The sequence below is a fragment of the Xiphophorus hellerii genome, chromosome 13 (assembly GCF_003331165.1).
Source record: "Xiphophorus hellerii strain 12219 chromosome 13, Xiphophorus_hellerii-4.1, whole genome shotgun sequence".
NCBI lineage: Eukaryota > Metazoa > Chordata > Actinopteri > Cyprinodontiformes > Poeciliidae > Xiphophorus > Xiphophorus hellerii.
In genome coordinates, this window is record NC_045684.1 from 14,032,804 (window position 1) to 14,045,768 (window position 12,965).

Sequence of the window (12,965 nt, forward strand, 5' to 3'; positions counted from 1 at the left end):
TTCTGGAGGATGTGATGATGACCAGAGAGGGAGAAAAACTGCCAAAGACTCTGACTGAGATGTACATAGCATTCCTGGAGGTTAACTTCGCAATCAAGAAGGAAAAGTATGATGGAGGAAAAAAGACAAGATCAATCTGGAGTCCAGAGAACAAGAAGCTGATTGAGTCTCTAGGAAAACTGGCTTTTGAGCAGCTGCTGGAGGGAAACCTGATCTTCTATGACAAAGAGCTCAAAAAGTGCGGCATCAACATCAAAGATGCTGCGTTGTTCTCAGGAGTGTTCACTGAAATGTTTAAAAGAGAGAGAGGGACGTGCGACATCTCCGTCTACTCCTTCGTTCATCTGAGCATCCAGGAGTTTCTGGCTGCAGTCTACATGCTCCACTGTTTCACCAGCAGGAAGTCAGAGGTGATCAAGACGTTTCTGGGAGAAAAATACAGAGAAACATCTCTAGATGAGTTCATGAAGAAAGTCATGTATGAATCCCTCAGCAGTGAAAATGGCCACCTGGACCTGTTTGTCCGCTTCCTCCATGGTCTCACTGTGGAGTCCAACCAGAGACTCTTAGAAGATCTGCTGGGTCAGACAGAGAACAGTCCAGAAACCATCCAGAGAATCATCACCAACCTGAAGGAGATGAACACTGATAGAATCTCTACTGACAGAAACATCAACATCTTCTACTGTCTGGTGGAGATGAACGACGTCTCATTTTATCAGGAGATCCAACGGCTGCTGGATTCAGGGAAGCAGCTCTCAGTGACTGACTGTTCAGCTCTGGCCTTCATGCTGCAGATGTCAGAGGTTCTGGATGAGTTGGACCTGGAGAAGTACAACACATCATGGGATGGACGATGGAGACTGGTTCCAGCTGTGAGGAACTGCAGAAAGGCTCGGTGAGTCCAGATGTTTTCATTGTGTGAATGCTGATTCAGCTCTATTGTCCTCCTGTTTCTTCTTCTTCTTCTTCAAGTTGCTTCTGGATGTTTTTGGTCTTTAACTTCTTCCTTCATCCTCTGGACTATTTCAGACATTCAACCATCTAAACATTCAGCTCATCCAGGACAGCTGCAGCTTCTGGTTTTAGACATTTTGATCATTTTAAAAATATTTAACTTTTTAACAGTTTTCATGTTTAAATGAATAGAAAACCCTGAACTCTAGAAAATCTATTTTGTCTGAAAGATCCAATCAGCCAGAGAGACTTTTACACTTTAAACTCCTCTTCACTCATTGAGCCGCTACTCCTTTTAGGATCTTTGTCTTTTTTTTCATAAAATCACATTTTAGGTTTGATGGACACTTTAAAATAACCCCAATAATTGCTGCTGTTGTCATGGAAACCAGTTAGAAACTTAGTGAACCAACTTTTCCTCCTCCCACTAGTTTCCTCTGAGTTTGTAAATGAGAGCAAAATGTGGTGATTGTTGTCTGGCTCCAGAAAAAGTCCTAGTTTCTGTCAGATCCTCCCAAAGCTCTGAGAACTCTGCTTCCAGAGCTGGAACCATTTTCCTCATCAACTCTTCATCTGCAGCTTTTGTTGAAGCTGTTAGCCATGAAGACCTGGAGAGACATGAGCTTCAACTCTTTAGACATCCCAGCCTCTTCTAGTTACTGGAGAACTTTCACTGCTTCACCATGAAAAATGCTGCTGGACCCAAACGCTCTGTTTTGGTCTTCAGCTCTTTAAGAGTTTAGCAACAATTTCTTCTGACATCCAAACCTTTGTTCCTCTGAGCCACACGGTCTAGTCCAAGTCCGAGCTGTGAGCAGTTCCTCCTCCTCTCCATCATCTCCAGTAGTTTCCTTCATCAGCTCAGTCAGCCTCTTCATCAGCTGCTTCAGCTCCTTTGAGGCTCTGATGCTGCAGCTCCATCAGATGCTGCAGAGAAAACTGAACTTTCCTTCACAGATGATAGAAGATCTTCAACATCTGACTGCAGCTGAAGGTCTGAGGACATGAAGCCTGGACCAGAACCAGAACCAGAACCTGGACTTTAACCAGGAACTGCACAGATTCTCTGTGGGGTCAAACTCAGTAAATTGAAGATCAGATGTTGATCAGATGATGACATCACTGTTATCATATTTTAGTCTGTTTATGATCCAGATTGATTTCATTAGAACTGAATTTATTTCTTCTCTAATCACAGACTTGGTGGCTGTTGGCTCTATCAGGCTGAATGTGAAGTTTTGGCCTCGGCTCTGAAGTCCAACCCAGATCTGACTGAACTGGAAATAAGTGAGATCTACATAGATGGAGATGAAATCTTTGAAGACTCTGATATGAAGCCTGTGTTTGAGATCCTGGAGAGTTCAGTCAGTAAAGTGAAGATTCTGAGGTTTGTTTTCTTTATTTATACAATAAAATCATTCATTTATACTTTAAACATTAGTTTAATTAATGCTTTTATTCTAATATATTTTATTTTAAAACAACCTGTTTAAATGTCAGAATAAAATCTCTAAAACTTTTTACCTTATATATTATTTTTTGTCTTATATCAGACTTTGAGATTATTAAACTTTGTTTTTCAGTTTTTTACTTTAAAATGTTTTTTACTGATGAACAAAATGAGTAAAATAATTCAAATGATGTAAATTAATGATGGAGATGTTTCAGTTTGGTTTGGTAAAGATTCAGATTGTTTTATTTCTCATTTCTGATTCTCATCTTTACATCCAGAATGAAATGTTGTTCCTCCAGAGTCGAGCCACAAACACTGACAAGTTCAAATCATCATTAATGACCAAATCTAAGAAATGACTGATTGTAGAAAAGCAAATCTAGATGAAATGAATGAAAGTGAGGTTTGCAGCAGCAGCAGGTTCCTCAGCTTTGTCCTGAAGCTGTGGTTCTGTTGGGCCGGGTCAGAGAGGAACCGTCCTCTTCAGTCTGACAGCTGTCAGTCGGTTGGAGCCTCGTCTCTGTGCTGATGCTTCATCAGGTCACGTCTCCTTAGGAAATAATGGCCTCCATTGGCTTTCAGCAGCTTTAATAAGAACCCAAGGCCATTAATGAACAAACTGAGTGGTTCTGATCCAGTTACCAAGTCGGGTCTCCAGCTGATGATCAGGAACCAGCAGAAATAGCTCAACTCATCCAGGCTGATAGAAAACTTTGAGTTTCTTTTTGATCAAATGTTCTGGTTCTGCTGGTTTGGACTCTTTAAAGCAGTTTGACTGGATCAGATGTTAGAATCAGTTCATCATGTTTCTTTTACATTCAGGGAAATTAATTTTCTACATTTTTATTATTTATTTGTTCATGTTTCAGTTTTAACCTGCATCCTGTTGGCTTTAGCTCACATCTTTTATTCTTTATTCAGATTGTGGGGCTGCAGTTTATCAGAGATCAGCTGGACTTCTCTGTTCTCAGCTCTGAAGTCCAACCCGACCCACCTGACTAGACTGGAGCTGAGCAGCACCAACCTGGGAGATTCTGGAGTGAAGGAGCTCTGTGGTTTTCTACAGACTAAAGGCTGCAGACTGGAGATATTGATGTATGTAATTCTATAATTATTGATATTTCTGTGAATAATTATATATAATTGATCGTAAATCAAATTAATTTCTTCTGTTCTTTTTTTGAAGAATATTTTTTATTGAATTTTATAACATAAAAGAAAGAACAAGTGACAGTGATACACTTAACACAGATTCTCATTAAATAACTTGGTCCCCAAAGCAAACAAACACAAATAAACAATAATAAACAATGAGAAAAAAAAGAAAAAAGAAAATAAAATAATAAAAAAAAAAAAAAAAAAACCCAGCAATCTCTGCACAGTTCTCTTAATGTCCTTTGTAACGTTTCAGAAACTCGGTCAACGGTGACCATGTCTTTTCAAATTTCGCTCCTTTTCCTCTGACAATATAAGTGAGTCGCTCCAGAGCCATACAGGATGACATCTCCTTCACCCACATGTGATTTGATGGTATATCCATTTTCTTCCAGTATAGAGATATTAATCTCCTGGCCTGCAGGAGTCCAAAGTCAATCAATTCTAACTGTCTGGAATTAAAAACACAGTTCTCTGAATAAATACCCAAAACACACATTTTGGCCTCAGCAGGTACATTCACTCCAACGATCTCTGACAAAGTTTGCGTAACCAAGTTCCAATATTGTTGTAACTTTGGACACTCCCATACACAGTGAAAGAGAGTACCCCTTCCAACCAAACATTTACAGCAGATATCTGGGATGTTAGGTGCCCAGCGGTTCAATTTGACTGGAGTTATGTAAATTCTCATCAACCACTTGTACTGAAGGAGTTTCATGCTTGTATTAATTGATTGTTTTTGGGCCTTTACGCATGCAGTATTCCAGTCCGCTACTTGTATCTCCTCTCGGATGTCAGCTCTCCATGCATCCAATTTATCTGCAGTGGATTCCTCATCGTGCCTTAGTAAAGCTATATAAAATAAAGAAATATGACCTCTCCTCTCTAAATTTCCTAGCACAATATTCTCTAGGTATGATAGTGGTGGTTTGGATTCAATCGTTTTATGTTTTGACATAATAAAATGTTTAATTTGTAAATACTTATAAAAGTGTTTCTTTGGAATGCTATATATTTGGCATAACTGCTCAAATGTAAGAAGCCTGTCATCCTTATAAAGATCTGCCAGTTTCTGTACACCTTTATTTGCCCAGATTTTGAAACCTCCATCAGCTGTCCCTGTCTTAAAATATCTGTTCCCCCAGATGGGTGAGAAAGAGGAAATGGAAGGGGTATCTCCAATATATTGATGGGTCCTATACCAAACATCAATTGTGTTTTTCAGAAAGGGATTTTTTGTCATTTTTATCAGTTGCTTTGGTCTTGCGGAATACAAATACAGATTTAATCTAAGGTTTGTTATTAATTGTTCAATTTTTATCCATGCTGGGGGTGATTCGGTTAAGAAGTAAAACATAGCTGAACGTAGCTGGGCGGACCAATAATACAATTTAAGATTAGGAAGTTGCAACCCCCCTCTCTCATATGGCAGGTACAACAGGCGAAGTCTTAATCTAGGTTTTTTATTATTCCAAATAAATCTACTGAAAATACCATTTAAACCATCAAAAAATTGTTTTGGGAGAGGCAAAGGAATTGTCTGAAAAAGATACAAAAATTTTGGCAATATATTCATTTTAATCACATTTATTCGGCCAATCATTGATATGGGCATTATCATCCAATTATTCAGTGACTCGTTTACTTCACTGACCAGAGGATCATAGTTTGCTGATACAATTGTTTTAATGTCTGAGGTGATCTTAACACCAAGGTACACAAATCCCTCTCTTGCATTGATAAAGGGGGTTTGTATAACCGGGTTCAGTCTTTCGTCCCTGTTCAAAAATAGAATAGAGGATTTTGAATCATTTATTTTGTAGCCAGAAAACTGACCAAACAACTCTATTTGTTGCATTAAATTTGGGATGCTAATGGACAAGCTTGTCAAAAAAACTATCAGATCATCAGCATACAATGCCAATCTATGCTCTTGGTTTCCCAACTGAATGCCAAATAGATCAGTTCGCATTCTTATCATCATTGCCAAGGGTTCTATAGCTAAGACAAATAACATCGGAGATAACGGACAACCCTGGCGAGTGGAACGTTCTAATATGAAAGGTTTGGAGGCTAAATTATTTGTCCAAACACTGGTTTCAGGAATTGTATACAAAAGTTTAACCCATTTGAGGAAATTGCAACCAAATCCATACCTCGGAAGAACGTTAAATAGATATGACCATTCAATTCTATCAAAGGCCTGACGGGCATCAAGTGATAATAAAGCAGTATCTTTAGCGTCAAATTTCTCATGAATTATATTTAGGACTCTTCTTATATTGTGAAACCCTTGACATTTTGGTATAAAGCCATTTTGATCGTTATGAACTAAATACGAGATAAAGGGGTCCAGTCTGTTTGCTAAAACTTTGCAAAGTATTTTAGTGTCCACCCCCATCAGACTGATTGGTCTAAATGAGGAACACTCCTCAGGGGGTTTACCAGGCTTTAACATCAGTGTGATCATTGCATGTCTCAAAGTAGGTGGGAGAACTTCACTTCTAAATGCTTCTTCATACATATTAAAGAGCGGGGTTATAAGTTTTTCTTTAAAAGTTTTGTAGAATTCAATAGGGAAACCGTCTGGCCCAGGAGCTTTACCGCTGTTGATACTTTGTATGGCCTGTGAAATTTCTTCAATTGTTAAATTTGTATCCAACTCCTTTTTTGTCTCTTCTGCAAGTGTCTGAAACTGAAGTTGATCTAAGAACATGTCTTGTTCTTCCGAAGCGTGGCAGCACTCCGATTTATATAGATTTACATAAAATTGCCTAAAGCTATCGTTAATTTCAGCTGGATCTACTGTTACTCTACCAGAGGGGGTCTTTATACTATTAATTGCTCTTTCACTTTGTATTTTCTTAATTCTCCACGCCAATAATTTCCCAGCTTTCTCGCCTTGGTCATAATAAGATTGTTTTAACCACATTAAACTTTTTGCTGCTGCTTCATAAGATAATTTATTATATTCAGTTCTCAAACGTAACAATTCACTCTGCTTTGTTTGGTCATCATTGGTATTTAAGTCTAATTCCAGGAATTTTATTTGTTTATCCAAAATTTCCATTCGCTTCTTTTGTTGTTTGTTTTTTGTACTTGTATAGCTAAGAATTTCACCTCGAATATATGCTTTGAATCCTTCCCACCTCACTGAGGCGGAAGTCTGACCCGTATTTAATTCAAAATAAGTATCTATCTTCTCCCCTATCAATCTGACAAAATTTTGATCTTGTAGCCATTTTGCTTGAAACCGCCAACGAGGTGTACTATGCACCAAGTTTTCTATGTGAATATCAGTGAGATAGGTGCATGATCACTGATCACTATGCTGTCATACTGACATTGTTTGATCATTGATAAAAGTTCTCTTGAAACAAGGAAATAGTCTATACGTGAGCGGGACCTGTGTATACCCGAGTGACAAGAGAATTCTATTTTATCAGGATTTTGTTCTCTCCACACTTCCACCAAGTTGATATCCAATATATATTGACTTATTAATTTTCTAGTTTGCTTTTTATAAGCATCTGGGCCAATTGATCGGTCAATATTTGGGTTTAAAGTGCAGTTAAAATCTCCTCCAATTACATAAAGTCCTTTAAGAGTAGATATAGTAAGAAACAGGTCTTCAAAAAATTTTGGCTTATTTTCATTTGGACCATATAAACTCACTAAATTTAAAGTAAATGAGAAAATATTACCCTGGACAATTACATACCTACCAGCTGAATCTTTTATTGTTCTTACAATTTGGAATGGTATGCTTTTATGGATCAAAATAATTACGCCTCTTGCATAATTATCATATGATGCATATATCACCTGGCCCGGCCATCTATTTTTAACAGACTTTATCTCACAGTTTGTTAAATGTGTTTCTTGAAGAAAAATTATCTTTGATTTAAGTTGCTTAATCCTGTTTATAACCTGTTTCAGTTTAGTTTGATTCCGAAGACCTCTCACATTCCAACTTGTAATTTTTATGTAAGAAATGTGAGTATTAACTTGTTCCATCCTTTGTTTTTTTTTTGGAATGTTAATAACAAAACATGATGCTGAGTTAACGGAAAATACACACAGATTTGAGTAAAATAAAATAAGTAACTAAATAAAAGAAAAAAACCCAGAAAGTGACACATAACCCTTAATTCCCCCCCTCCCTTACTCAGATTAATAAATTGGGGCTTTTGCTAATCCACTAATAAGAGGAGTAGCTGAACTATGAGGCCCACTTCAAAAGTAACAGTGGTGCCCGTGAACCATACACCATAGTAGAAACATTAATACAGCGAACCCATAAATAGCCATAAATTCCCTCTTCTGAGGCATTTAACCGAAGATATTTCGTATTAAAGTGGCATACATAACCAGCAAGTACAAAAGTATTTGCTAAAAGTGTTATACGAACATATAGAACTGTCCCGCATAAGAGAAGAGAAAAAAAAAAAAAAAAAAAGCCAAAACAACGTCACTCCTTAGCTACCTATGACTTATACATACACCAAAAATTAACTGGATATTGTGTCAGCTGAGACAGAGAACAACAGATATCAGATATAAGCAGCTGATTTTGTGGTTCAGGAACTGAACCGCTCACCAGTACAGTCAGTTTTCTCCAGCGTATGTGCGGAGGAATTTCTTCTGTTCTAATAAATATTTTCTGAGTTTGTTCCTGGACTTGGATCCAGAGTTTAATTTAGTCCCTCTGTGTAACTGAGTTGGACCTGCTGATCTGAGGTCAGAACAGGACAGCATTCGGACCCCCAGTGTGTAGAAATCCCCCTCATGTGAAGCAGGTCAAAGGTCATTCAACCCAGTCTAGAAAAGTGAATTCCTGGAATCTGACAGGAACTAATCAATAATCAATGATTGATGCTTCAACACTTTGATCAGAACCTGGAATGATTGTACTGACTAAAATCCTCCAACACAACATGACCCAGTACCAGGTTCTGGTTCTGGTTCTGGTTCTGAAGTCAGCAGGTCTTTATTGAAGCAGCAGCTTGTTGGCATTAATATTGATAAGAATCTTTAACTGGTTCTGTTGGACTGGTTAACCTGCAACCTGTTGGCTTCAGCTCACATCTTTTATTCTTTATTCAGATTGTGGGGCTGCAGGTTGTCAGAGACCAGCAGGACTTCTCTGTTCTCAACTCTGAAGTCCAAACCGACCAATCTGACAGAACTGGATCTGAGCAGCACCAACCTGGGAGGTTCTGGAGTGAAGGAGCTCTGTGGTTTTCTACAGACTGAAGGCTGCAGACTGGAGACATTGATGTATGTAATTCTATAATTATTGATATTTCTGTGAATAATTATATATAATTGATCATAAATCAAATTAATTTCTTCTGTTCTAATAAATATTTTCTGAGTTTGTTCCTGGACTTGGATCCAGAGTTTAATTTAGTCCCTCTGTGTAACTGAGTTGGACCTGCTGACCTGAGGTCAGAACAGGACAGCATTCGGACCCCCAGTGTGTAGAAATCCCCCTCATGTGAAGCAGGTCAAAGGTCAATCAACCCAGTCTAGAAAAGTGAATTCCTGGAGTCTGACAGGAACAAATCAATAATCAATGATTGATGCTTCAACACTTTGATCAGAACCTGGAATGATTTTACTGACTAAAATCCTCCAACACAACATGACCCAGTACCAGGTTCTGGTTCTGGTTCTGAAGTCAGCAGGTCTTTATTGAAGCAGCAGCTTGTTGGCATTAATATTGATGAGAATCTTTAACTGGTTCTGTTGGACTGGTTAACCTGCATCCTGTTGGCTTCAGCTCACATCTTTTATTCTTTATTCAGATTGTGGGACTGCAGTTTGTCAAAGATCAGCTGTGATTATTTGGCCTCAACTCTGAAGTCCAACCCGACCCGTCTGACAGACCTGGACCTGGAAGGAAACAACCTGAAGGATTCGGATGTTCAGCAGCTGAAGCGTTTTGTAAAGACTGTAAAGTAAGTAAATGTTTGTAGTGAGTCCATCTCCTCTCAGCATATTGAACTAAACCCAGTTAGCATCAAAGCAAAGATCCAGTGTTCCCAGTAAAGCTGCAGCTTCTCAGTGGGAGGAGAATGGTTCAGGCTTCCTGATTGGACACAGAGACAGCAATCAGCCAATCAGAGGAGCAGCAGCTTGCTGTGTTCCTGCGTTTGTGTTGGTGTGAAGATGAGTGTTGTTGCTGTGTCCATGTCTCCAGGAAGTCCAGCTGGACTCCAGCGTCCAGCCGTCCAACATGTCTAGAGACAGTGGTCCTCATCCATCAAACTGTGGCAGCAGCAGATCTGATCTCAGATCTGTTTGTTCTCTCAGTTCAACAGGAAACAACTGATCAGGTTCATCTTGGTCACAGCTCTGAGATCAGTCTGACTGCAGCCTGGAAACCATCTAGTGGATGTGCTGCGTCACTGACTGCTGCTGGAGAGAGGCTGGAAACACTCACTGATCTGCTCTCTCCTTCCTTCTTCTCTCTGCAGGTTCTGATCTCTGTGAAGTAGAGAGTGGTCTCAGTGTCCTGCTGATCCTCAGAGGTTGAAGCTGCAGCAGTTTGAGTGTAAAGAGACTCTGACTGGATCATGATGATGACCTCTGACCTCAAAGGTTTTCCTCCTGTTTATTTTCTCATGTCTGTCATTTAGTGTCTGATATTGTTTGTCTCTTTGGATCAATAAAGATCCAATTCAAACTGGGCTCCATTTAGAGGCTTCATGGAGTTTTGATCTGAACTGGATTCAACTGGAAAGTTGATCTTTTTTCTCTCTGATTCATTTTCATCCTGGAACCAGAAATGGTCTGAGAATGGAAACATGGGAATCATTTTCAGTTCAGCTTTGAAGCCATGAAAGACACTTCAAACCTCTTTTCTCTGCTGCTTCTTCCTTCTGCTGACATGAAAATGTTCCTCAAAGCTCCACAGATAAAAAGATGCTTTACTGGAAACTGCAGAGAAACTTCAGCTTCCATCACAGAAACCAGTTTAACCAGTTTAGAACTGGATGTCCCACAGAAACTCTGATCTTAGAGCAGTTTTCAGGAACATCCATAATTTTATCTGAAAATATATATATATATTTTATAGTCATTCTAAATATATTTAAGTAATTAAGTTTTGTATAGTAATTATAGTAACTACTTTATTTTAATCCTCCATGATGTTTAGCTCATTGTACTCAGATTAACAAAGAAATGCAAATATATATATTTTAAGCTTGTATCTTTTGTTCAACAGTTTCTTTTAATAAAACCAGAAACATCCATTTTAGTTGATCTGAGAATTTTTTAAGCTTCTAATTTAAGGCAGCAGCTTATTTTTGCATTATTTAGACTGAAGTTGTTTAAATAAAATACATGACAATCATTTAATTAATCGATATTGTTTTTCCTCCAAGTTTCTTAGTTAAGCTGCTTCAAACTATAACAGTAGTTATTTTACTTCCCGATGTTTTATTTTGAAAGACCGCACAGGAAACGTATTTGTAATTTTTCCAACTTTATTGTGGTTGTAATTACCAAGTTTCGCCACCAGAGGAACTGAACGCACTGCTCAGGTCCGCGATCCATACTGGTTAGTGGTAGTCATGGTTACCAATAAAAATAAATAAGAGACTCGCTGCTGGGAATGATGCGAGTGTTTAGCGCGGAAGCTAACTGGTTTCCAGCTTCAAACCAGCGGGATAACTGGTTCCCAGTGAGATAAATGAAGGCAGATTCTTCTCCTGGGTTCATGTCAATGTTTTCTCTGTCAGTGTGAACTAGAAGCAGCTCCACAGAGATGAAAACAGCCGCAGAGACTCTGAGCGGAGCTAACGATGCTAACGATGCTAACAGGCTCCAGGAGCAGCTTGTTTTACACACAAGCTGATTATCAGCAGCTGCGGATCTAAACTCTGATGCTGGACAGCAGCGCCTGTTCTTCAGTTCACTAATAATCGATCAAAGTTTTATCATTATTCAATTTGATCATTTTATCACTACACACTAAAATCATTCATCTGAATGAAATCATTCAGATGAATGATTTTAGTGTGTAGTTACAGTGTGTCACCACAAGAGGGCAGTACAGAGTGAGTAACTTGTTAAAAACAAACCCAAACATGTAAATAATCCTCTGTTTACTACAGTGCTCGAATATTTGTAACATTTTTATTGAATTTTTAATTTTAATATTACTCATTTATTTTTTCCCTTTATATGGTTTTATCCTGCTCTGATCTCAGCTGGTTGACTTTTATCACCAATAAATATGTTTTTTCGTAATGTTTATAGTTTTTCCATTCTTTGATTCTCAAAATTACCCACAGTTAATATTTTTATAAGGATTTTAACTGAATAAAATTTAACGTTTTTTTTTTTTTTCCGGTAACTTCATTTTCACCTGCCTTTACTATTTCTAAGTAGCTGTTATTTACTTTGCGTTTTGAATTATTTTAATAAGGATTCTCCAGTTCTAATAACATAAAGTACGAATCCTGACTTAATTCTGCAGATTACTGTCTACAGAATTAAGTCAATATAGTTATTAGAAACTGTTTCGTGAAAAGTATAAAGTTGATCAGTTTTATGATGGTTGAGTGAGTTCTTACTGCCCTCTGGTGGTGAACTGTCGTAACTACAAACATTCTTCAAGTACATTTTTCAGCCGGATGTTTTGTTTATCTTTGTTTTAATTTTCACTTTTATTAAGTCAGCATATGTTAGTACCGTAAATTAGAGTCACAAAACTTCCTGTAAAGAGTTTAACACAGCAGCTATCTTTTAAGATTTAAAACTCTTTATTACAAATATAAAATCAAATATGATATTTAAAATATTTCAAAATCATATTTGAGTCGGGAAACGGTGGATATAACTGAGGAAGATTGTTAGTTTTTCTCTATATAAAGTGGAGAAGTGGATATTAAATGTAAATAATGCAGCATTATCAGGACTGTAGTTCCCACTATGGCCACCAGAGGGCGGAAATACCCCGTTCTGAATCTAGAGGTGAGTTTGTAGAGCTGCAGCTGGTTTCTGACTTCTAAGTTGATCACGTTTATATCACTCATTATAAATATTATTATTAAAATGAACAATTTAATGTTAATATTAACTCTTCTGCCTACTTTAACATACAATCAGTGTTTTATCGGTCAGCATGAACTAGAAGCAGCTCCACGGAGTTGAAAACAGCCGCAGAGACTCTTAACGGAGCTAGCGATGCTAACAGACTCTGGCAGCAGCTTCAGAGGAGCTTTGGCTCCATCAGAGCTGAAACGAAGCTCTACAACTCTGGTTTAGACGCTGATTTTGCGGTTAGAAGTTAGGAGAATATTTATGATCGATTAAATTATCCTGGAAACATTCAGAAGATTGATGCAGGAGAAGCAAACTGAACTTCTCTCAGAGCAGGGCG

The 12,965-nt window shown here is 38.0% G+C and overlaps 2 protein-coding genes across 7 annotated transcripts in view; both read left to right on the forward strand.

Moving 5' to 3' along the window:
• Positions 1-12,965, forward strand: part of csmd3b (CUB and Sushi multiple domains 3b) — a 642,306-nt gene that overhangs the window by 205,917 nt on the left and 423,424 nt on the right. The gene's annotated exons all lie outside the window — the stretch shown is intronic.
• Positions 1-12,965, forward strand: part of LOC116730780 (NLR family CARD domain-containing protein 3-like) — a 40,493-nt gene that overhangs the window by 10,122 nt on the left and 17,406 nt on the right. The window lies entirely within an intron of this gene.